This window comes from Pteropus alecto, unplaced genomic scaffold (assembly GCF_000325575.1).
Source record: "Pteropus alecto unplaced genomic scaffold, ASM32557v1 scaffold137, whole genome shotgun sequence".
NCBI classification, from domain to species: domain Eukaryota; kingdom Metazoa; phylum Chordata; class Mammalia; order Chiroptera; family Pteropodidae; genus Pteropus; species Pteropus alecto.
In genome coordinates this window covers 110,134-130,240 of record NW_006440135.1, presented here as the reverse complement: position 1 = coordinate 130,240, position 20,107 = coordinate 110,134, and positions in this window count along the sequence as shown.

The window sequence follows — 20,107 nt, the reverse complement described above, 5'->3', positions numbered from 1 at the left end:
TTTATGTCGCTATCATTTCAAATTTACAGAAAAACATGCAAGAGCAGCACAAGGAACTTCCATGTGCCCTTTACCCAAATTCAGGAATCGTCGCTTTTGACTCATTTACTTTCTCTCTTTCTCTCGTATGTATGGAATTTATTTTTATAGTTATATTTATCTTTTGCAACCATGTAGAGCAATCTGGGGGCATTCTGTGTTACCTCTCTAAGCAGCTCGTCACGGCTCCTTGTGGGATGGGGTGGCACCAGCCTCGTTCCTGTGGGGTCATGACCAGTCCCACCTGAATTGGATCGTGATGTTTTCCACTGACGTCAATCACAGTACAGGAGCGTGAAGAAGAGGCGCCCCGCAGACCTGCGTTCCAGACCTCCTCCGCTCTGCCCGCGGCGTGTAGCAGCACCCACTTGCCCTGCGCAGTCAGGACCAAGAACCCCAGCACCACGGCGACTCCCTTCTTTGCCTCTTGGCCCGGACTTGAGGACCCCAAAGTGCCCAGGTGGCAGCCTCAGCTTCCGGTTCAGTGGCGCTGTTCTTTCTGTCCCCCAGAGAAACCTCCAGCCCTGTAGAGCCTAAAGTCACAGCAAAGGGAAGCAAAAGCAAAAACAACAACAACAACAAAAAAAACAAATTTCGAGAGGGAACAGGGAGGAGCCACTGACTTCCACCCCTGAATTCCTGGGATTGCTGGCTACGGGGGGGACATCGCCATACGCTGGGCGCTGACTTGGAGCACGGAGCGCAAAAGGAAGGGAGAAAAGTCTTCGCTGTCAATCCCCCTTTAAGGATGTTAATGTGTTGCAAAATTTCCTGCTTCTAACTCATTATCCAGAATTTAGTCTTAGGAGATGCTGGGAGTTTTGCAGTCTTTTGGCTGGGCGCTGGCTGTCCCAGCCACTCAGCCCCATCGCCACGGAAGAAAGGGAGAGTGGCGTGGATGGGTACCCAGCTCTCCGTGCGAAGGGCTCCCAAGCTTCTGGGGTAGCCTCACAGCTTCTGCCTCAGCCTGGGGCGAGGCTGGCCGTGTCCCCAGGTGGCTCATCCAGCTCCACTATCCCCCAAATTCCCATGTTCAGGAAACTGCACGTGACCCCGTCGCCACTGTTCTATAGCATTCTGATGTCTGTCCAGAAAGAGTTAGGGGCTTGCACAGACCCTAGTCTTCCCGGCATCCTGACAAGCTGAGATTGCTCGAGTCTCCCCTTGTCCTGGGCTGCTCTCCTCCGGGGCGAACCCAGTTCTTCCCCGACTGGCTTTTCATTCCCATCGTTGAAACAGGACGCGTTTTGAATCAGACCAATAAACCATTGTTGCATTCTAACTAAGGAGCACTTTTTCCCATACAACCTAAAGTTATGACTGTCGGAGTCTGCTGACGTATATGGTGATGAAATTCTCATTGCAGTGGCTCCAGAGAAAGCAGCTCTGAGTCGCAAAAAGACTACATGTCCAGCAGTGATTAAAGTGTGTGGCCCCCAATTCCAGACAGGGAGATCAATACTGATGAACGCGAGATCTGCTTTCCAAGGAGGAAACAAATTGCTGAAGCTACTGTGGTGCGAGATCTTCCACGGAAGCGCACTGGACCGCGCAGGGCCCAGGTGCCGTCTTCTTGCTGATGCTTATGCCCCAGAGGCAGACTTTGGAATTCGAAATGAAACAAGAGAGTCTAGAAACCCAGTGAATAAGCTGCAGGGAATTTTAAAAGATTAAAGTTCTGTTGTTTGTAATCTTTAATCCTTCCATTCATTTTCATTCTTAGCAGACACCTGTGTGTTTCTGTTTACCCGATACAGGAGCCAAAAAATGATTGTAACGGTAATAACATTACTTTCTGAATTAAAAATCAGTAAAGCTTTATTGTCCTACAAAAAACAAAGTCTTGGGGAATTATACTAGTGTATCAATAGCCCTAAAAAGGACAAGCAAAAGTTTATGTGATTTAGAAAATGTGCCCAGCGGTCTTAAGAACGGTCATGTTTTAAACTGAAATTTTTATTTACATAATCGTAGATTTCCATACAATTGAAAGAAATATAGCCGTTCCATGAACTCTTCGCCCAGTTTCTCTCAGCGGTAAACATCTTATAAACTCCATTATGTAAGATTGTCACAACCAAGGCGTTCACACTTATGCAAATCCCTGAGCTTATCTGGATTTCTTTAGTTTTGCTCATCTGTTTGTGTGCGTCTGTGCATGTGCACATAGTTCTATATAGTTGTATCACGTGTGTAACTGGTGTATCAGTCCCGTAGTCAAGATTCTAGACATTCCCATCATCATAAGAACCTCCCATTTGCCTCTCCAAATGGTGACTTAGCGGCGTTATTGAAAGATAAGGACGAAACAACTCCCAAACAGAAGTGAGAAGGGGACCCCGAAACGCTGTCTTCTTCGTAGCTGGGATCTAGAATGAGGAGAAACCAATTTAGCGAACAACTCACACTCAGCATTAGGGCTGGTTTCAGAATCTCCATAAGCCCTGAAACTAATGGGAAAAAAAAAAAATCTGAAGAGAGAAGCATGATGTGTCCTTTATTTAACAAAGAGTATATTGCCCTACTCCTTGTCCCTTGAAAGGAATAACGTTCACTTTTACGTCCTTCCTTCTACGACCCAGTGGTTCCAGCATGTGGTTCCCAGACAAGCAGCATCATCACCAGCAAACCCCGCCTGGACCCCAGCCCCCCGAGCCAGAAACTCAGGGAGGATCTCGGCCATCTGGGTTTCTGTTGCCTGCTCAAGTGTGAGAGCCACTGCCCTAAATCTTGTCCACATCCCATTTTTAAGCCTTTTCTGAAGTTTGTGTGAGACAGAAAATATCATCTAACTGGAGTCGTTGCATTTATAATTCATACTGCCCAGGATTTTCTGCTTTTCTAGTTTGTCTGGAGCTCTAAGGCGGAAGATCATGCTGATGCTCTGCCCGCTAGAGGGACATCGGCATTTGTACTATGATGTCCTGGGAGACGTTTCAAGGCAGAAAGAAAATGGGTATGAAAAGTGAAGGGGACTTCTGTCACTGGAAACTGTCCCATGGTCCAGAATCAAGAGGATTTTCCAGGACTTTTCTCTGGGGATCTTCCTCTCTACTGAGAAGTGGGACATGAGACAGTTTTAAACCAGCGGAGACTAAAGTGACATGAATTCGAAGAGGATTTTAGCCCTCTGGTCGACAGGGTTGTGACCGGAAAGTAGCTTGTGGACTAAGGGTGACATAGTGACATGGTGCGCACCCACTAGCCTCTTTCTTTTTGACGACTCTTAGTGATTTTCCCCTTAATTTCCTGTCCGTTAAGAGTCTGATGTTTCTGGGAGCTACTCTGTCTTTCCCCTGCCCCCATAATGTTTTTATATATTTCAGTTTATTTTTAAAAAAACTTAAAGTTCTTTTGTACTTTGTGAGATCAATTTCATATCCTTTTAAAATTGCGATGTATTTCAGATATCATAAAATTACTCTTCTAAAGAACACAATTCAGTGGAGTTTATTATATTCGCCAAGTCATGACACCATCACCACTATCCAGTTCTAGATCTGAAAAGCAGTTTCCCCGTTTCATTTTTGAGAACCCGATGACTTTCTCGGGAGTCCTCATGCAGAGTCTCGAGAGAGTAGAGCGAATTCAGGGCCATCGAGATAGCACCTTGCGGGGCAGACGCAGAGGAAGCAGTGAGCGAATCTGAAAAGCACGATGACCTCAATCAGAGTTACACTTTGCTTCTTAATTCCTGTGGTGCTTGAGCATAGAAATTTCAGTCTGATTCCATGAACTGTTTGGCATGATTTTTACTCCTCTTTTGGTATAAATCCTCAAAGACTTAGAAAAATGCTCATCTTTTAAACTTCACAGGAACAAGGGTAAAAGTAAAGAGACCCCAAAGTGGCCACTTTCTTCCAGAGGCTGGTTATTATCTAGTTCAATCAGACAGGAGAGCCACTGAGAAGCAGGGGTACTTGGGAAGAGGACCGCACAGGAGTTGGGTGTGCAGCATGAGGAGGGAGACCAGTTGTCTCTCTTCTTCCTGATCCCCATACACACCGCGTCCTTGGAAAACAGTGCTGTGGATCCAGGCTTCCAGCGCTCTGAGTTCAGATCCGTGATTTTGTTAATTCTCATCCGACCAAAGTACTAACAGCTTAGAGCCTACATGATTGATGTGAGACTTCTCCTTTGAATCCAGATGAGACAAACCATTTGAAGAAACCCTGCAAATATAGTCAAAACATCTGCGCATTTCCCCAACCCTCCTAGAAGGTGTTCAGCCAGATACTGTCCAATACATCCATCCATCTGGGAGACTGAAGCAGAGCGAGGACCATTTTGATAAAACAGAGTGGGGGTGGGGCGGAGGGCGGAGATTGATGTTAATATAAGTGAATATGGAGAGAAAGAGTCAGGGCAAACCTTGCAGTCTGGCCTCTGATGCATAAGTAACAGCAATGACTTCAAGTGGTTTGATCAGTCCACCAAGCTGCGGGGTCACCCCCGACTTCGGGGGTCGGGGCAGCACGCTCAGCATCCAAAGCCTTATTCCAAGACCATGCCGGGCGCCTGACTGCTGCTGTGTTACAGCTGCAGGAGGACCTGGCACTGTGGCCAGCGCTTCTCTGCTGCAGGGGCAGAGAAACTGAGGCACGCACATTTGCACAACTCTGAGACTCTGTGGCCATGTCAGGGACCTGATTCTCTTTACCTCAAGTCGGAACAGAGTTCCGAGGGGCTCGGGATAACAGTGACTGTTATTAACTGGGTGACAGCAGGATTCAGGAAAATATCCTGGTTTTCCAATTGACAAAAGTATTCAAGTAGCATGAATGAGAAACTCAGAGAACTTAAAACTTAAAAACATTTCTTTACAGCCTACTATAAGAGCCATGTGCAGTTACTCCCTCCCAAAGTCACGGTTTAAGACATAATAGACATAAAGTTCTGTTTGAAGGTGCATTTTCCTGTGTGATTTTTGTTCTGGAAAGAGGTCTCTTTCCAAGAACTAACTGAAAGTTATTCATTTGATATCCGAGAATTCTCACTAGTGTTCATTCGTTTATTTGTCCACTTGTTTATTTATTCACACGGCCATTAAATATTGTGGTGCGTCTACCACGACCTCTGTCCTGTGCTGGTTGGCAGGGCACAATGGGGCGTGACTTTCTGGTGCAATTAACGTGCTCCCCACGCAGACGATGCACTCAATGCGTGAAGCAGAAGATAACCACGCACACAGGGAGACGGATGGTCTGACGCGACCCGTTTGAAGGCCTGAAAATCCCTCAGCGGTACGTGCAGAATGACTTATACCCACACAACGTTTGCAGAAACCATCTCGAATTGATGCAGTAAAGCTTGCCACGTGACAGGAAAAAGCAAACTAAAATTTGGGAAAGACAGGCTGAAATGCCACAACACCCCCATATGTTGCGATGCTGAGTTATGTGGGAGCTGCCACACGTTGTCAAAGGACCTCTGCTCTTCCTCCACTGGCAAAGTAGATTTCCGATGCCCTCGCCACCCACACACGTGCACGTGCACGCACACCCACACACATGCACACCCCCGCCACACACACACACACGCAGATGCACACCTATGTGAGGGGGCGATATGTTAACTCGCTTGGCTGCAGTGATCATGTTGCTGTGTCTACAAGTCATCATGGTGTACACCTAAAATATATGTCACTTTTCTTTATAAATTATTTAAAAGTAACCATAACTGACAGTCTCTTTGGCATCGCAATTGATTTAGGATGTTTGTGTTAGAACTAAGTACCTTTTTTACAGGGCTGGTCTCAGAATGAGGACGTGTTCTATGAACAGTGTAAAGTAATTTATTCTGTAATGTTCTGGCCATTTTCTGCCATTTTGAATTTACTACTTCGGGAACTTTCAATCTGACTTATTTCTTACATTCTAAAATCCACTGAATTTAAGGAAAGAACAGACCCTCTTGGTTGTGTTCTGAATTCGCGTTTTTAGTATACAACTGCTAACAAGTCAATCTCAGATATTACATTGAATACCTATATAGCAGCTTGAGTGCCCTGGAGAAATTCAGTTATGTATTGGCATAAAAAATACCCCAATATGGCAGACTCAGGGTCCAGCCAGCCAGGGTGTACCTGCGTTGGAATGCCAAAATGGACGGGCTGAGTCTCTGTGCACCCTGCTGTGGCGTCTTGTTATTTTTCATTAGCCGTGAAAAAGTTATTTTGATTTTCTGCGGCAACCTAATGAATTAACTGATAATAGCTATATTACAAATGAAAGGAGCCCTTTAAAAAACTGAAAATTTAATAGGAAATGTTATTAAATACATCATTTTGATTTGCAACTTTATTGTGAAATTTTTTTAAATTCATAGTCTACATTTAGATTGTCCATATGTTGCTTTACTAAGCTGCAGTAAAAATGGAATTTAAAAAGCAGGCAGCGTTTCATCACTTTTGTCTAATTAAAATATTTTGGCTTGATAAATCACACAATCCCGTTCATATTGATCCTGGTGTGGGGTTTTTTTCTTAGACATTAATTGAATTCTATTGTCTTTTTAAGACGCTTTTTTTGTTGTTAATTTTTTAAAAAACGACAAGTATTGCTTTTCATTCTAGTTATACTTCAAGTATTCTCATGTTATAATCAGCAAAAAGCTTAATTTGTTGGTATTGGTGGCAAGATTTTGTATAAGCAAAATAGAAGAGTGTAATTTGAACTTTAGACAACACATATAACCGTTCTATACATCTAGTTCTGACCTCCGCTGATTAGAAGTTGGGGGTGAAATGCAGTTGAGGTGGGACTGTAATTATACCGGTCTTTGGTTGACCTTGACTTCTTGTGGGTGAGGCAGAGGAGATGAAGCTGTTCTTTTAATTCTGGAGACCTGACTCCTGCCCGTGGGCATAAACCCCACCTGGACCAGAAGCAGGATCAGTTTATCCAATAGCTGTCGGCATGTCCTCTGAATAAATAGTAGAATTGCTCTAGGTAGTTCTACTCTTCAGAATTTTTCTACTTGCTTTTTCTGGTTTTGGCATGTGTGTGCATATGTGTGTGTGTGTGTGTGTGTGTGTGTGTGTGCAGATGAAAATCTTTGGATTTCTGCAATGTAGTTTCTTACATATGCATATATAGATCTGCGTTTCGTTATCTTTAAAAACCACATAAGTTGAAGTAAGTTGCTTGTTATAAATATTTTCTAGTTTTTTCTTTAACCTGAACTGGAAAGTCAAAAAGCGTATAAAAATAGGAAGGCGACTGGTGTCCCCAAAGTGAATTTGCCTCACTCAGATTTCAGTAAAACAGCAATATGCCCATTCTAGGCTGAATTCGCGTTTTTAGAAAAAGAAAAACGGCAGTGCCCATGGAATCCTGCTCAGCCCAGGAGGTGGGTGAGGGGGGTTCGTTCACCCCTGCAAGTCCCCGATTTGGCTCAGTCCAGGGTGGCAGTTTCTCAGGACACCTGCTGTCTTTGGTCAGTAACAGAGGGGACTCGGGTGTCGTTAGGTGAGTGGTGTTCTAGCAGGTAAAATGCCCTGAATGCTTGTATGTCTATTCCCAAAGGTCAAGTTCAACGGACGACAGATCCCTGAGAATCCTTCTCCCCACATACGGCTTGGAAAGTGGTGGACATGCGGCCTGGTGCCTCTACACCTGATCAGGCGGAGACAGCCTCGCCCCTACCTGGCCCTCATGCCAGCTCTGACAAGGTGGAGAGTGCCATTCACCTGCGCAGCTACCTGCCCTGCAGGAAGGCAGGTGAGTGGCGGTCTGGGGGATGTCCTGGAAAGGGTCCTGGGAAAGGATGGTCCTTTCGGATGACTGCGACATTTAATCATGCTTAAAGGGGACACGCGAGTGAGAGCACTCTGATAAATGGGCTTCATATACCATATTTCCGTGTATAAGAGCAGTAAGGGGCTTGTTGTTCATGGGCATTCACAATGGCTTTGTGGACATTTTTCACAGGCAGTTCATGTTAGAGTTTAGCTGAAGCCCCTGGTTAAGAAAAAGGGGTGTCTGGAAAGGTGCCTGTATCTCAGAGTGGCAGTGTAGGCAGAAAATCAGCGTCCACTTGGGTCAGAGCTGTGCCCTGGTGGCCCATCAGGATGAAGCTCAAAGGTCTAGCTCCGGCCGTCATGAGGGACACTGTAAATTTGCCCAAGGACTGCTGACTCTCTCCTACATGGACTGAGAGCACACGCTAGAGATGACGTGTCTTCAACGGAAAGGTGCGTGGGGAAGTGCCAGGCTTGGCAGTAAGGGGACTATGTTCTCGAGACAGCAGTGGGGCCGCCTCAGCCACGTGCCCACGTGGGCAGTCATGGTCACTCGGGCTGTCCAGAGACTGCCAGTCCCTCCATTCTCTGATCGGGACACGGGTTAGAAAACGGTCCTACGAACCAGCTCAGTGGGTAAAGACACACAGCGTCCCCTCTTCCCTACCACAGTGCTCCCCGTCCGGGTCCCCCTGGAGCCACTCCCGCAGAGCTGGTGCGTCCTGCGCTTATACCTTCGTGTCACGATACATCACCAGTCATACGTGTGAGGCCTGCGTGAATGTGCACTTTCAGGCCGGGTTATTGTCATAATTTATTATTACTAGTTAAAAATTATACATGAAACCTTGACATTTGTTTTTAATTTTACTCGTATTTATTTTAAATGTATTTTAATATTTAAAATTTATTTGACATTTTATTACGATTTCTCTTTAACATTTAAATTTACTTTTAATATTTAAAATAGTTATACCGCACTTAATTTAAAAACTCAATAATTCTTAAAAAGTTTATTACCAGTGCTGGGGGCTCTCCGCCACAATATATACCCCATTCCACACTTCCCGAAGGCAAATCGTTCAACTCTTTTAGCTGCTTATTTTGGTGTTTATTTCCGTACCACTAAGAACCACACTTATGTCGCTGCTACTTTATTCTTCAGTTTTCCTCGGAATCTGTTGGCTTCTCACTGTGGAAGATGAGTTTCGCCGAATCTCCTGCACCCTCCCCGCCGACCTCTCCTTTCCCATACATACTCTCCTTCCTCGATTTTCCAACTTTGCTTCCGTCATAATTATGCTCAGATCGGTGTTTAACGTCTCCATCGTCATTACTCCACGCATGCTATCTTTGTGTTTCTGGAGCGCATTATGATTAATTTTCTTTCTCGCATAGGATTTCATTTTCCTTTCTCCCGTATGCGTGTGTCACCATCTCAAACCCAGACTCTTCTCCTGTTGTGTCCATCTGTTCTCTGTATGTTCGGACGTGTTATCGGCTTCACCCTCAGGGTCCGATCGGGGTGGCCGGTTGCCCAGCCCTGTCCTGGGACCCCCATCCCCCACCCCCTGAACGTTTACTATCGCCCTGAACATTCTCTTCACTTCTCACTGGGGCGAACACTCCGTTTCTCGAATTTCCTTGTCCATTATTATTTGTTCTTGGGTTACTCCTTGGATTTTGTGTAGCACGGTTTCTAGGAGCTTCCTGGGACAGGGTGCAAGGGACTCAGAGGTTTTGAAAACTTGCCTGCCTGAAATGTCTTCATTCTGAGCTTACACTTGATGTATCATTTGACTTGCTGTAGAATTCTAAGATGGAGATCATTTTTCTTCAGAATCTGGGAAGCACGTCTTCTATATTTTTTAGTTTTTTGCTTAAGCTTGTTTAAAGAACACTGTTTCTTTCCCAGGAAGTTTGTTGAATCATCCCTCTTTCCTACTCAGCCTTCTGCAAAGTCACGGCGTTCTGCCTTGCTATGGCACTGTTTCCATCCGTTGTGTGGAGCAACCATTGGTGCATTTAAATTTGGAAACTTAATGTCTTTCAAGTCTTAACAAATTTTAAAGCATCTTACCAAGCAAGGTCTTCTGTTTTCTCTGTTCATTCAGTTATCTTATCATTCCTAATAATAGTTCGAGATCTAATTTGGTGATGACTTTAGAAGTGGTTTTCACAGGCGACGCTGCAGTGAGTGTCGCGTGCGTGTGTCCCTGTGCACACGTGCAGACTTCCTGTAGAGTCGAGACGTCTGGGGCATGGAAAACTGCGCTTACACTTGCCGAATGTCTTTACTCGTCTGCCCCCGCGCTAGTGCCGATTTATACTCCTCCTGCCGTTCGCTGCATCCTCGGCAATGCTCTGGTGTCGGACCTTTAAAATTTCACCAAAATGACGGATGAGAATCATTTGTCAATTGAATTTATGTCCTTAGTGACTTAGAGTTGGATATCTGCACATAGGTTAATTAGATATGAAAATTTTCTCTTCCATGAATGGCCGGTTCGTTTACTCAGTTCTAAACCAAATTGAATTTCCAGATATGATAAATGCATACCTCAAAATACAAAAGCAGAAAAAATTTGAACTGCACAGGAAACATAAGATTTATGCATAATATAATTTCACAATTTATAAGGAAATATCTGGATTCTAGAGATACATTTAAATAAAATTTAGTCGTAATAATTTCTACATTGCATCACTATTTCAAATAGAGAATCCTTTTAAAAATTAAAATGGCAAATGAGTCATAAACATTGATTTACTTTTTACGTATTAATCTTATTGGCTATGTCTTCATCATTTATGGAACATTGCTAATGAATCTTTTTAGTAAGTTAATTTATTTTTCAAAGTTATAAATGTAAAATACATATTAAATTTTTTCCATATTCAAAATAAAGAACAAAAATTAATCCTAATTTCCAAAATTAGAAAACTCAGTATTCATATTTTATATTTTCATTCATATCTTTATGTATATATAAATGCCTTATATTTTAAATGCGAATATTATGTACAGACTATTTTGCCACATTTTCTACTCAATAAAACATGATGAACATTTTTTTCTACGCTGTCAAACATTATTTTGCAACAATATTTTAAATTACTGCATAGCATTCCATTGTATGGATATTAAACAATTTATTTAAACAGTCCCTCACTTTTCTATATGCATTTTTCATATTTGGATCACCACTTTCCAAAGCGTAAAATGTAGACAAAAATCATATCTTAATTCCTTATTGAAAAAAGCACAATAATAAAAAGAATCTTTAGTGAGTATGTAATTTAGAATATGTTTTCATAACTACATGTAATATTCTTTGAATATCATTTTTCTCATTCTCAAATTATTGCAATAATTTTATGCTTCATTTTTCAAAGATTGTACGTGCGCGTGCGCACACACACATACACACACACACACACACACTTTCCGTGTCCTTTAGCTGAAGGATTAATATCCCAGTAGATGGGATCAAGCTTGTTGTCACGGGAAATTAGAAACCTTTGTGTGCTTTGTGTGGCCAGTTCTGTGACTGATGGGGAAAATCGTAACATTAACACTGACGTTCACTTGCATGGGGTGGTGTCTTAATAAACAATTCTATGAACTAATCACCACATCATAGGGATTTGATATTGACACCCCTGGCTTACGTGATTGAAGTGCCACCTCTAATGGTATAAGGAAATTAAACATTTGCTTCACAGCGAGCTGCCGAGATTGTCACTGCCATACCCAGGTACTATGTTTTATTGAATCTAAAAGGCATATTTTCTTCACATTTTAACATTTCAAATTAAGGTGATCCTATAGTCATGTCTTAAAATATGGCTGGTAGCAGTTTTGCTTTCTGAGTGGTACATAAAATAGCACATCTTACGCTTAATGGCTTTTTTTTTTATTAGTTTCTAGAATATAGTACATTGGTTAGACATTTATTTAGCTTACAAAACGTTTCCCCTAACTGCTCTTTCTCTCCTCTGGCTCTCCACCTAGCCAGTACATTAATGCTGACTGCATTCCCTATGCCGTGCTCCTTATCCCCATGACCATCTGTCAGCTACTAATTTGTACTTCTTAACCCTGTTCACCCCTTTCTCCATTCTTTGACTTACAATCTAAAGGGAATGTGGGCACCTTTGGCATGGCTCTGAAGAGCTCCATCTCCTCATAGCCGTCCATCATGCAACGCACTCCCCTTGAGTGTGGCCTAGACGTAGCACACAGCGTACTGCAAAAACCACAGGATGTCACTTTCAAAGTTAGATTGTAAATGACAGTGACCTGCCTTGCTGGCCACATCTGTCTGGCTCTCCTGGCTTGCTCATGCTGATGGAGAGGATGACCTGGCAAGGAACCGAGAGTGGCCTCTGGCCTGAATACATCAAGAACCTTAAGGAAGCAGTAATTTTGGAGGATAGCTACGTCTCTCAAATTAGAAATATCTAAAATGCCCATCCACTGTCGAATGGATATATACATTTTGATGTTTTTACATAACATATCCTATACCAATGGAAATGACTGAATTACTGCGATATTCAGCAATATGGGTGCATCTCACAAACTCCGTACTCGTAAGCAGTCAACCAGGTTCTCTTAATATTTTATTCAAATTTCAATCATTACCATATGCTTTTGTTCTATTTTTAAAGTATGTATTTTAAGATCTATAAAAGATATTCATTTAGCGTTTTCGCACACTTTAACTCTATTACTATAGGTTCTGTGTAAACGAACAAAATCTAATTAAAAGTCAATGATCCAAACAAATAATAAAATAGCAGACCTAAATGCTAGCATGCTAATAACTACATTAAAAATAAATTGTCTAGACACACAGAAATTGTCAGAATGAATTAAACAAATGAATGACCCGACTATGTGCCATCTATAAAAAATTCACCTCCAACATGAAGATACACGTAAGTAAAAGAGAAGAAGATAAAAAAAATAGACATGCCATAGAAAAAGTAATCAAACAAAGTCTGAAATTCAAACCAACTAGGCTTCAGAGAAAAAATTATCCCCGGAACAGAGACCGTCCATAGCAGCTTTCCTCGTAATGGTTAAAAACTGGGAAACGTCACTGGTCTCCATCAGTAGATGAATGGAGAACAAATTTTGGTATCATCCCACCATAAATAGGCACAAGTGTGTAAGAGGAATGACAAAAGGTCCCATTCCACTTATACGAAGTTGTGCACAAGCAAAACTGACTAGGACACGCATCTGAACAACGTTTGCCAAGTTAGATGGAGCAGAAATGTCGACTGGGAAGGAGAAATCCTTCTTTGGTGCGATGCGTACTCTCCATTGTGATAGGGGTTAGCGTTATAGAGTATACATTTGGGAAAAAACTCATCCAAAGTAAATTTATTACTTGTGTGTTTTATCGTGTAGAAATTTTACGTAGTATCTGTAAACAAATATCTAGTTAACAGGATAAATGTTTAAATACTTTGCAGTTGTGTACTGATGTCTGCAATTTACTTAGGAGCGTTTCAAAAACAGGATTCTGATGAATATGTCAATAGTTACATAGACGTGTGATAAAGCAAGTATATAAAATGATAATGATAAAGGATAAGTGGTAGATATTTGGGTATTCATTGAAAACATCTTTTAATTTTCTGTGTTTTTAAAACAATTCATAATAAAATCTTGAAAAATTATAATTCTTTCCACAGACATCATTTTTCCACCAAAACAGAAAATAGGCTATGCATATATTGCTTTAAATCAGTTCAGTCCATCTTAGTAAGTTCGCCGAGTCCATTGTTAGTCATTTTATATTTCCATATTTAAATCGATACCTTTTCCTGTTTCTCCTTACTGCTTCAATTCGACGATGAAAGCGTGTGCTCTTAAAGATTCCGACATGTCAACAGACTTCGGACAAGCGAACTTGACTGTTTGGAAGGCTGTTCTTACTGACGGACCTGTGTTTGTGTGTAGTGTGCATATGGGGGGCCTACGAACCTCAACAATTCACCACCAGGAGGCACGTTCTAATAACTGCCGATAAGGGAGCGAAGGGTTCCAGGGTCTGCTCCCAGCAGCTTCCTTATTCCCTCTGGGGTCTCAGCTAAGATTTTTAAACTCCAAGGCTATTTCCCTCCCGGAATACTGTGAGATCACTCATGTAATGCAGTTACACTATATATTTTCTCCATCTTATCTTCCCAGCCGGCACGCAGGGCGTGCACCCTTGCAATCAAACTGAATAGTTTGACACAACTGAACAGAAAAGGTACTTTTTAAGGAATACTTTTTGAAGTCGAGTCGAGGTGGCAAGCTCTAAGAAGGACAGTCCAAGAGGCCATGTGGCAGCAGGGAGACGAGGCATAGGGACCTAGAGATGGCCATCTCTCAAATGTCCTCAATAAGAGTTCTGTGAATGCAGTCGCTGGCCCGCCATCGCTGGCCATCACCTCGTCATCGCTGGTCATCCCCCCGTGCCCACACAGACACTAACGCGGCAGGATTAGCAGATTGAATCTGAATTCCAGATGTTCTGAGCGCTCGGCCAGGAAGCGTATTCCCATGGGCATTGAGAAGCAGAGCTTTGATTTTGTCAAGGAGGGCTGAGCAGTGTGACATCTGCTCCCCAGGTGTGCCTGTCCACATAGTAATTGCTGTCGTCGTCCTGTCTCAGTCCTGTGGAAAGAGGTGGGGCTGTAAGGAAAACAAATCAACTTAAAAAAAAAGAAAAAGAAAAAGAAGGAGAGGGCGTCAAAAAAATAAAAAAAAGAGAGTGTATCAGTTTGCTGGGGCTGCTGTAAAGAAACATTACAGACTGGAGAGTTTAAACAACATATTTCTTTTCCCACAGTTCTAGAGGCTGGAAGTCCAAGACTGAAATGTTGGCAGGCTGGGATTCCACTGAGACCTCAGTCCTGGCTTTATGATGGCCGACTTCTCCCTGTATCTTCACATGGTCTTCCCTCTGTGCGTGTCTACGGCCACATTTCCTCTTCTGTGAGATTCCCAGTCACGCTGGGATCAGAGTCCACTCTAATGGCCTCATTTGACCTTAATCACCTCTGAAAAGACCCATCTCCAAATACAGTCACACTCCGAGGTCCTGGGGTGAGGACTTCAACACATGAATTTGGGGGTGGGGGATACAATTCAGCCTATAGGAGGTCCTTTTCTTCAAAATATTGTAAAACTTTTGAGACAAGAATATATCACTTTAATAACCTGTAACATGCAACAAAAAAAAAATGGCGGACGCTTTTGTGCTTCGCAGCAGACCTGTCTTCATCTTTTCCTTTCTTCGTGACTGGGAAGTGGGCTTGCTGATAACGAAGCTCGTGCTTCCCCGAGCACGGACATAAACATGTGAGACGTCATGCTGGTCACACGCCTCTCTCTTTCCGATCTCACCTTTCTCTCTTGCTCTGCTGTGTGCCACAGGGGATCCCCTTGCCATCCAGCTTTCCTTTCCCTTTGTCCAATGGGAAGCACTCCCGGGAGACTGAAGAAGGGGAGGAATGGAGGAGCCAACGTATTTCTCCCGCTTTCAGTTCCCGAAAGGCCAAGGGCTACACAGGTTCATGTACATTAATTAGCGAAGTCAAGAGATATTGTAAGTCAATGACAATCGCCTTTCATGTTTGCCCCAAATTTCCCCAGGTTTCCGAACTTCCAAGGAGCTCGGCCAGACTCCTAAAGGGATTATCAGCAGCAACATTTTCTCCTCGCTTCACTTGGTAAAGAGAATTAGTGTCGGCCAACAGCCAACCCCCTTTAACTATCCCCCACAAATCGCCTTGGGCTTGTTCTGCACATGGAATAACTTAAGAATAAAAAGATACAAGGGGATTTCTTGTTTATTGTAGGAAGGGCCACCTTTAAGGGGTTGAAGATTTTGAAATGGTAAATATGCAAGACATAGAACAGCATTTCCCTTCACTCTCTGGTTTTTGCTTCTTCTTTGTAATCAGTCTCTTCCCTTCCCTAAGCTGGTAACCTGGTGTCTTAACTCTACCTCTCCTCCTTCTGTTTAAGTAAAGGGAAGGGGAAGGATAAGGAGCTAGAAGACAATTATTTTTTAAAGCGTGATGGAGCGCTGGGCAACCTGTTTTCATCTGTTGCTTCTGCCTCACCAGAATTACTCTTGTGAGCCGATATGATTAATTTCTACATTGTAATTCATACGCAAATACACATAAACTTAAATGCACACATCTCTCTTTTCTTTTAGTCTCCTCTTTCAAAGCTTAGATACCTTTTATCACCCGATTGAAGGTTCAACTTTGATTTGTAAGTTCTCGGATTTCGCCTCAAATATTTATTTGCAAAGAGAATAAGTTCAAAGCCCTCATGAAAATCTGAAGATGTTATTGTAGTTTATCATGGCGACGAGAGTGAAGGAGAGTAAATGAGAGATGAGATGAAATTATGGAAGCAGAATTGAGTTGTCAGACTCGGAGATGGGGTAGAAGAAAAAAAAAAAAAACAGTCTGTACTACGACTAGTCCCAGGCAGAGACCATTTGTGATAAAATATAGAACTTCTGCAGTTCTTGCCAAAATCATTACAGAGTCCATCGATAATTTGAAAGTGGCAGGTGCGTGAGCAAATTATCACGGTAAACGTCGGCGATGCACAGACACCTTTGCAGGTGCCGTGAGAGGCGGAAGGGGAAGACACCGGAGCGCTTGAGAAAGGTTTTGCAGAGGAGGCGGAACGCCGCCTGGGTCTTCACGAGGAGAAAAGGCAAGGGCCTCTGGGCAGTGGGACCAGCGGGGCCAAGCATAGAGGTGCCAAGGGCATTGCTTGGTGAAGAGGTGGCCGACATCGTGTGCACGGGAGCGTCCGTCAGGTACACTGCCCGTGAGGAGGGAAAGGAGACGGGGCTCTCACACCTGGCCGCCTTGAGTAAGCAGAACTGCTCATCCCCTGGGAAGAGTAACTATGAAACAACGTTTAAACCTCGGTGCTGGGCAACCGCAGAGCGCTAGAGTTTCAGAAGGGACGGAGGGAAAGGGACCAGTGTGCTGAGCTGCCATGAGGACAGAGGCAGCAGAGCCGAGGAGACCTCTGCAGTCCCAACCCCCAGACCCCTCGTTTCTGGGCTGAGAGAATGAGAACCCACCTTTCGCTTGGGGGGCACTTGAACAGACGGCATGCAGAGACCGTGCCACAAGTCCGTACTGCGTAGAAAAAGAACAGACGACAGGAGAGAGGAACCATTAGCTGAGCAAAGAGACAGGAACAAGAAAGCTATGTACATAGGCCTGTAAGGGGGCAGCAGAAGCAGTGGCTTCCAGCCAGAGATAGGAACTGCAGGAGATTTTGACAGTAAATTGTCACAAAATAAAAGCGTACAAATGAATATTGCGGCAAAATGTACTGGGGACTTTTTAGAAATCTTCAAGAAGACCTACGGACCTAAAAGTAGAAATTAAATTGAAAGGTTGTCACAGTTGATGGCAAAAAAAATTCACGTAAGCTTTGGATGAACCTGTTATGAATGAGGAAGATAATTTTAAAATTAATTGTCGTGTTCCCAAAGGTACAGCAATTGCATAAACAGGTGTTCTGCATTGGGTACAAATCACGAATCTACTTCTGGGCTCTTGTACCACATCCACAAGTTACAGAAAATGCCAGAGGAAACATTAAAACACAATCATGTAAATTTACATTTAAACTTAAATCGGTTCCCACAAAAACCTGCACGTGGATGTTTATAGCAGCTTTATTCATATCACCAAGACTTAGAAGCAACTAAAATGTCCTTCAGTAGGTGATGGATAAATACACTGTGGTACCTCCAGACTGTGGGATTTTATTCAGCACTAAATGGACATGAGATATGAAGCCATGAAAAGACACAGGAGAACCTTAAATGCTTCCTACTAAGTGAAAGAAGCCAATCTGAGAAGGCTGGAAACTGCGGGATATCAACTACATGACATTCTGGAAAAGGCAAAACTATGGAGACAGTACAAGGATCAGAGGTTCCCAGGGGGTGGAGGGAGGAAGGAGTGGAGAGATGGAGCCCAGGGGATTTTTACATACTCTATAAGAAAAATTAAAAAGATGTTTTCAGATAAGTGCCCCTGGCCTCTCCTTCCTCCATACTGCTGCCCTAAGCTCTTCCTGTACAGAAATTCTAGAACTTTCCATGGGGACGAGGACTGACAGGAGGGTTGGAGGCAGACGGTGCTGTTTGCTGGGAGAAGTGTCAGTCCCTGGTGTTCTGTGATGTGGAAGGTTCTGGGGCCAGGTCCAGAGGAAGAAATTTGCTCACAGCATGGTGACCTGGTGCTTCTTTGGCAATCCGACAGACAAGGCGGTGTCAACGTGACTTACATGTTTACACAGCACGAGGCTGGTCTTTCTCCCAGACACGGTTTAGCAGTGTGCTCACCATTTTCTGTATTCTCTAAAGACATAACTGCCACTGTGTTCTCTGCCTCGGATGATTAACTTCAGATTTTTGGCTAAGAAGTGCAGTGCCTCCCTCTGACTACACACCATACATAATTCATTTGTGACAAATCTCTCATCTCGTCCTTTATTATCTCCCTTGGCTTCGATTTATGACACGAGACGCATGGTGATATCTTTCACTCAGTTCTCTAAATGGATACGGAGTCTCTCCATTTAGTAATAAGTTTAAGGCTCAGTTTTCTAAGAGAGCTTTTATTCAATGGGATCTAAACAGATGTGGACCGCTAGCGATGGGCGTCCTTCCTGCGGAGGATGTAGATACTGTGGGCCTGTGACCACCTCTTCAGCATCCTGCCTCACGTGGAGGAGTGGCTCCTGCAGTTGGTCGATTTGAGAGAGTGACTGCGCGTGCTCAGCTCTGTCCTTCTCCGCCTTGGGAGCGGTCAGCTTGGGCCAGCCCAGTCCACTGCTGAAACTAGATGGGAACACGTGTCTAATCCGGGGATTCAGTGAGTTCTCCCAGAAGCTAGATCCTCCAACTTAGCCCTTATCAATAAGACGGGTTATGTTTTAACTACTATCTTGACTTTTAAAAAATTCTCATCTTATTCAAGATAGGGAGAGGTGAGTAGAGGGGTACTATTTATTGGGAGACGTCGGGTAGGCCAGTATGTGTTTTTTTGGGTTAATATGGTCATTTGAACCCCGCAGCTCATCTACCACTGATGACTAGAATTGTCTCTACTGGTCAAGATTAATTTGACCTCCAATTATGGAGTTTTTCTCAGGATTATTTACACAGGAAATATAACTTACGTCCATCCCAAGAAACCCCTAAGGATGCTCCTAAGGCTAGTTAATGTTTAAAGATGAAGCACGAGATAGTGATTCATTTGGACAATTCAATTATGAAGAGTGTGTGCATCTTGACACTGTTGCCTCTGGTCCTTCCCGCCTTCAGGGTTTCTAGCAGGAGTCAGCGATGAAGGACCTGCTGTTTGGGGACCGGTAATTGCTGGGTTCAAGTGCGTGTGATGACCCTCATATCATCCCTACAGGGAGCTGCTCTGCTCCTTTGAGATTGTCATTACTGCATTTTGTTCATCCTAGCATTTCAGAATTAATTCGTGCCTCATCTAAATGCAAAACAGGAGGTCGCTAAGGATAAAGGGGATCAAATATATGGTGACGAAGGAGATTTGACTCTGGGTGGTGAGCACACAATGCAATATACGGATGACGTGTTATTGAATTGCACACTTGAAACCTATATGATTGTATTAATCAGCGTCGCCCCAATACATTTATAAATGAATAATAAGTAAGCAATAGTGCCACAAACGAGCAGGAAGCTAAGGGTCTCCGAGCAGTGCAGTTACTGTTTTCATTCTGGACGTTTTCGGTGAAGTTTATCTCGACTTCAGCACAGGCCTGACCTTCAACAGGTGCTCCTAGGTGTGCGGGCCCCATGGGTATGGAAAGTTCACTCCTGCAATGGGAGCCGTTGGAATCCAGCACTCGTCGAAAGAGATCAGCCAGCGGTAGAAGAAACTTGCCCGAGAGGTAGTTTCCCGTCTGCTGCCAGAACCAGGGTGTCCTGTAATTCAGGAACCGAGATGGTTTTACAGAGTTGTAGTGTCTTGTATTAGTCTTCTAAGGACGCGTAACTAGCTACCACAAAGTTGTCACGGTTCACACGGCTCTCTCCAGGCTGCAGTTGTGTCTGCTGGGCTTCGTCTCATCAGAGGCGTGGCTGGGGAAAAATCCCTGTTCGTGGCATTCAGATTGGCAGAACTCATCTCCTGGGACTGTGTGGCTGAGGGACCTGGCTTCTCTCTGGTTGTCGAGTGGAGGCTTCCCCTAGGTCCTAGAGCCCACCCACCATTCTCTGCCACATG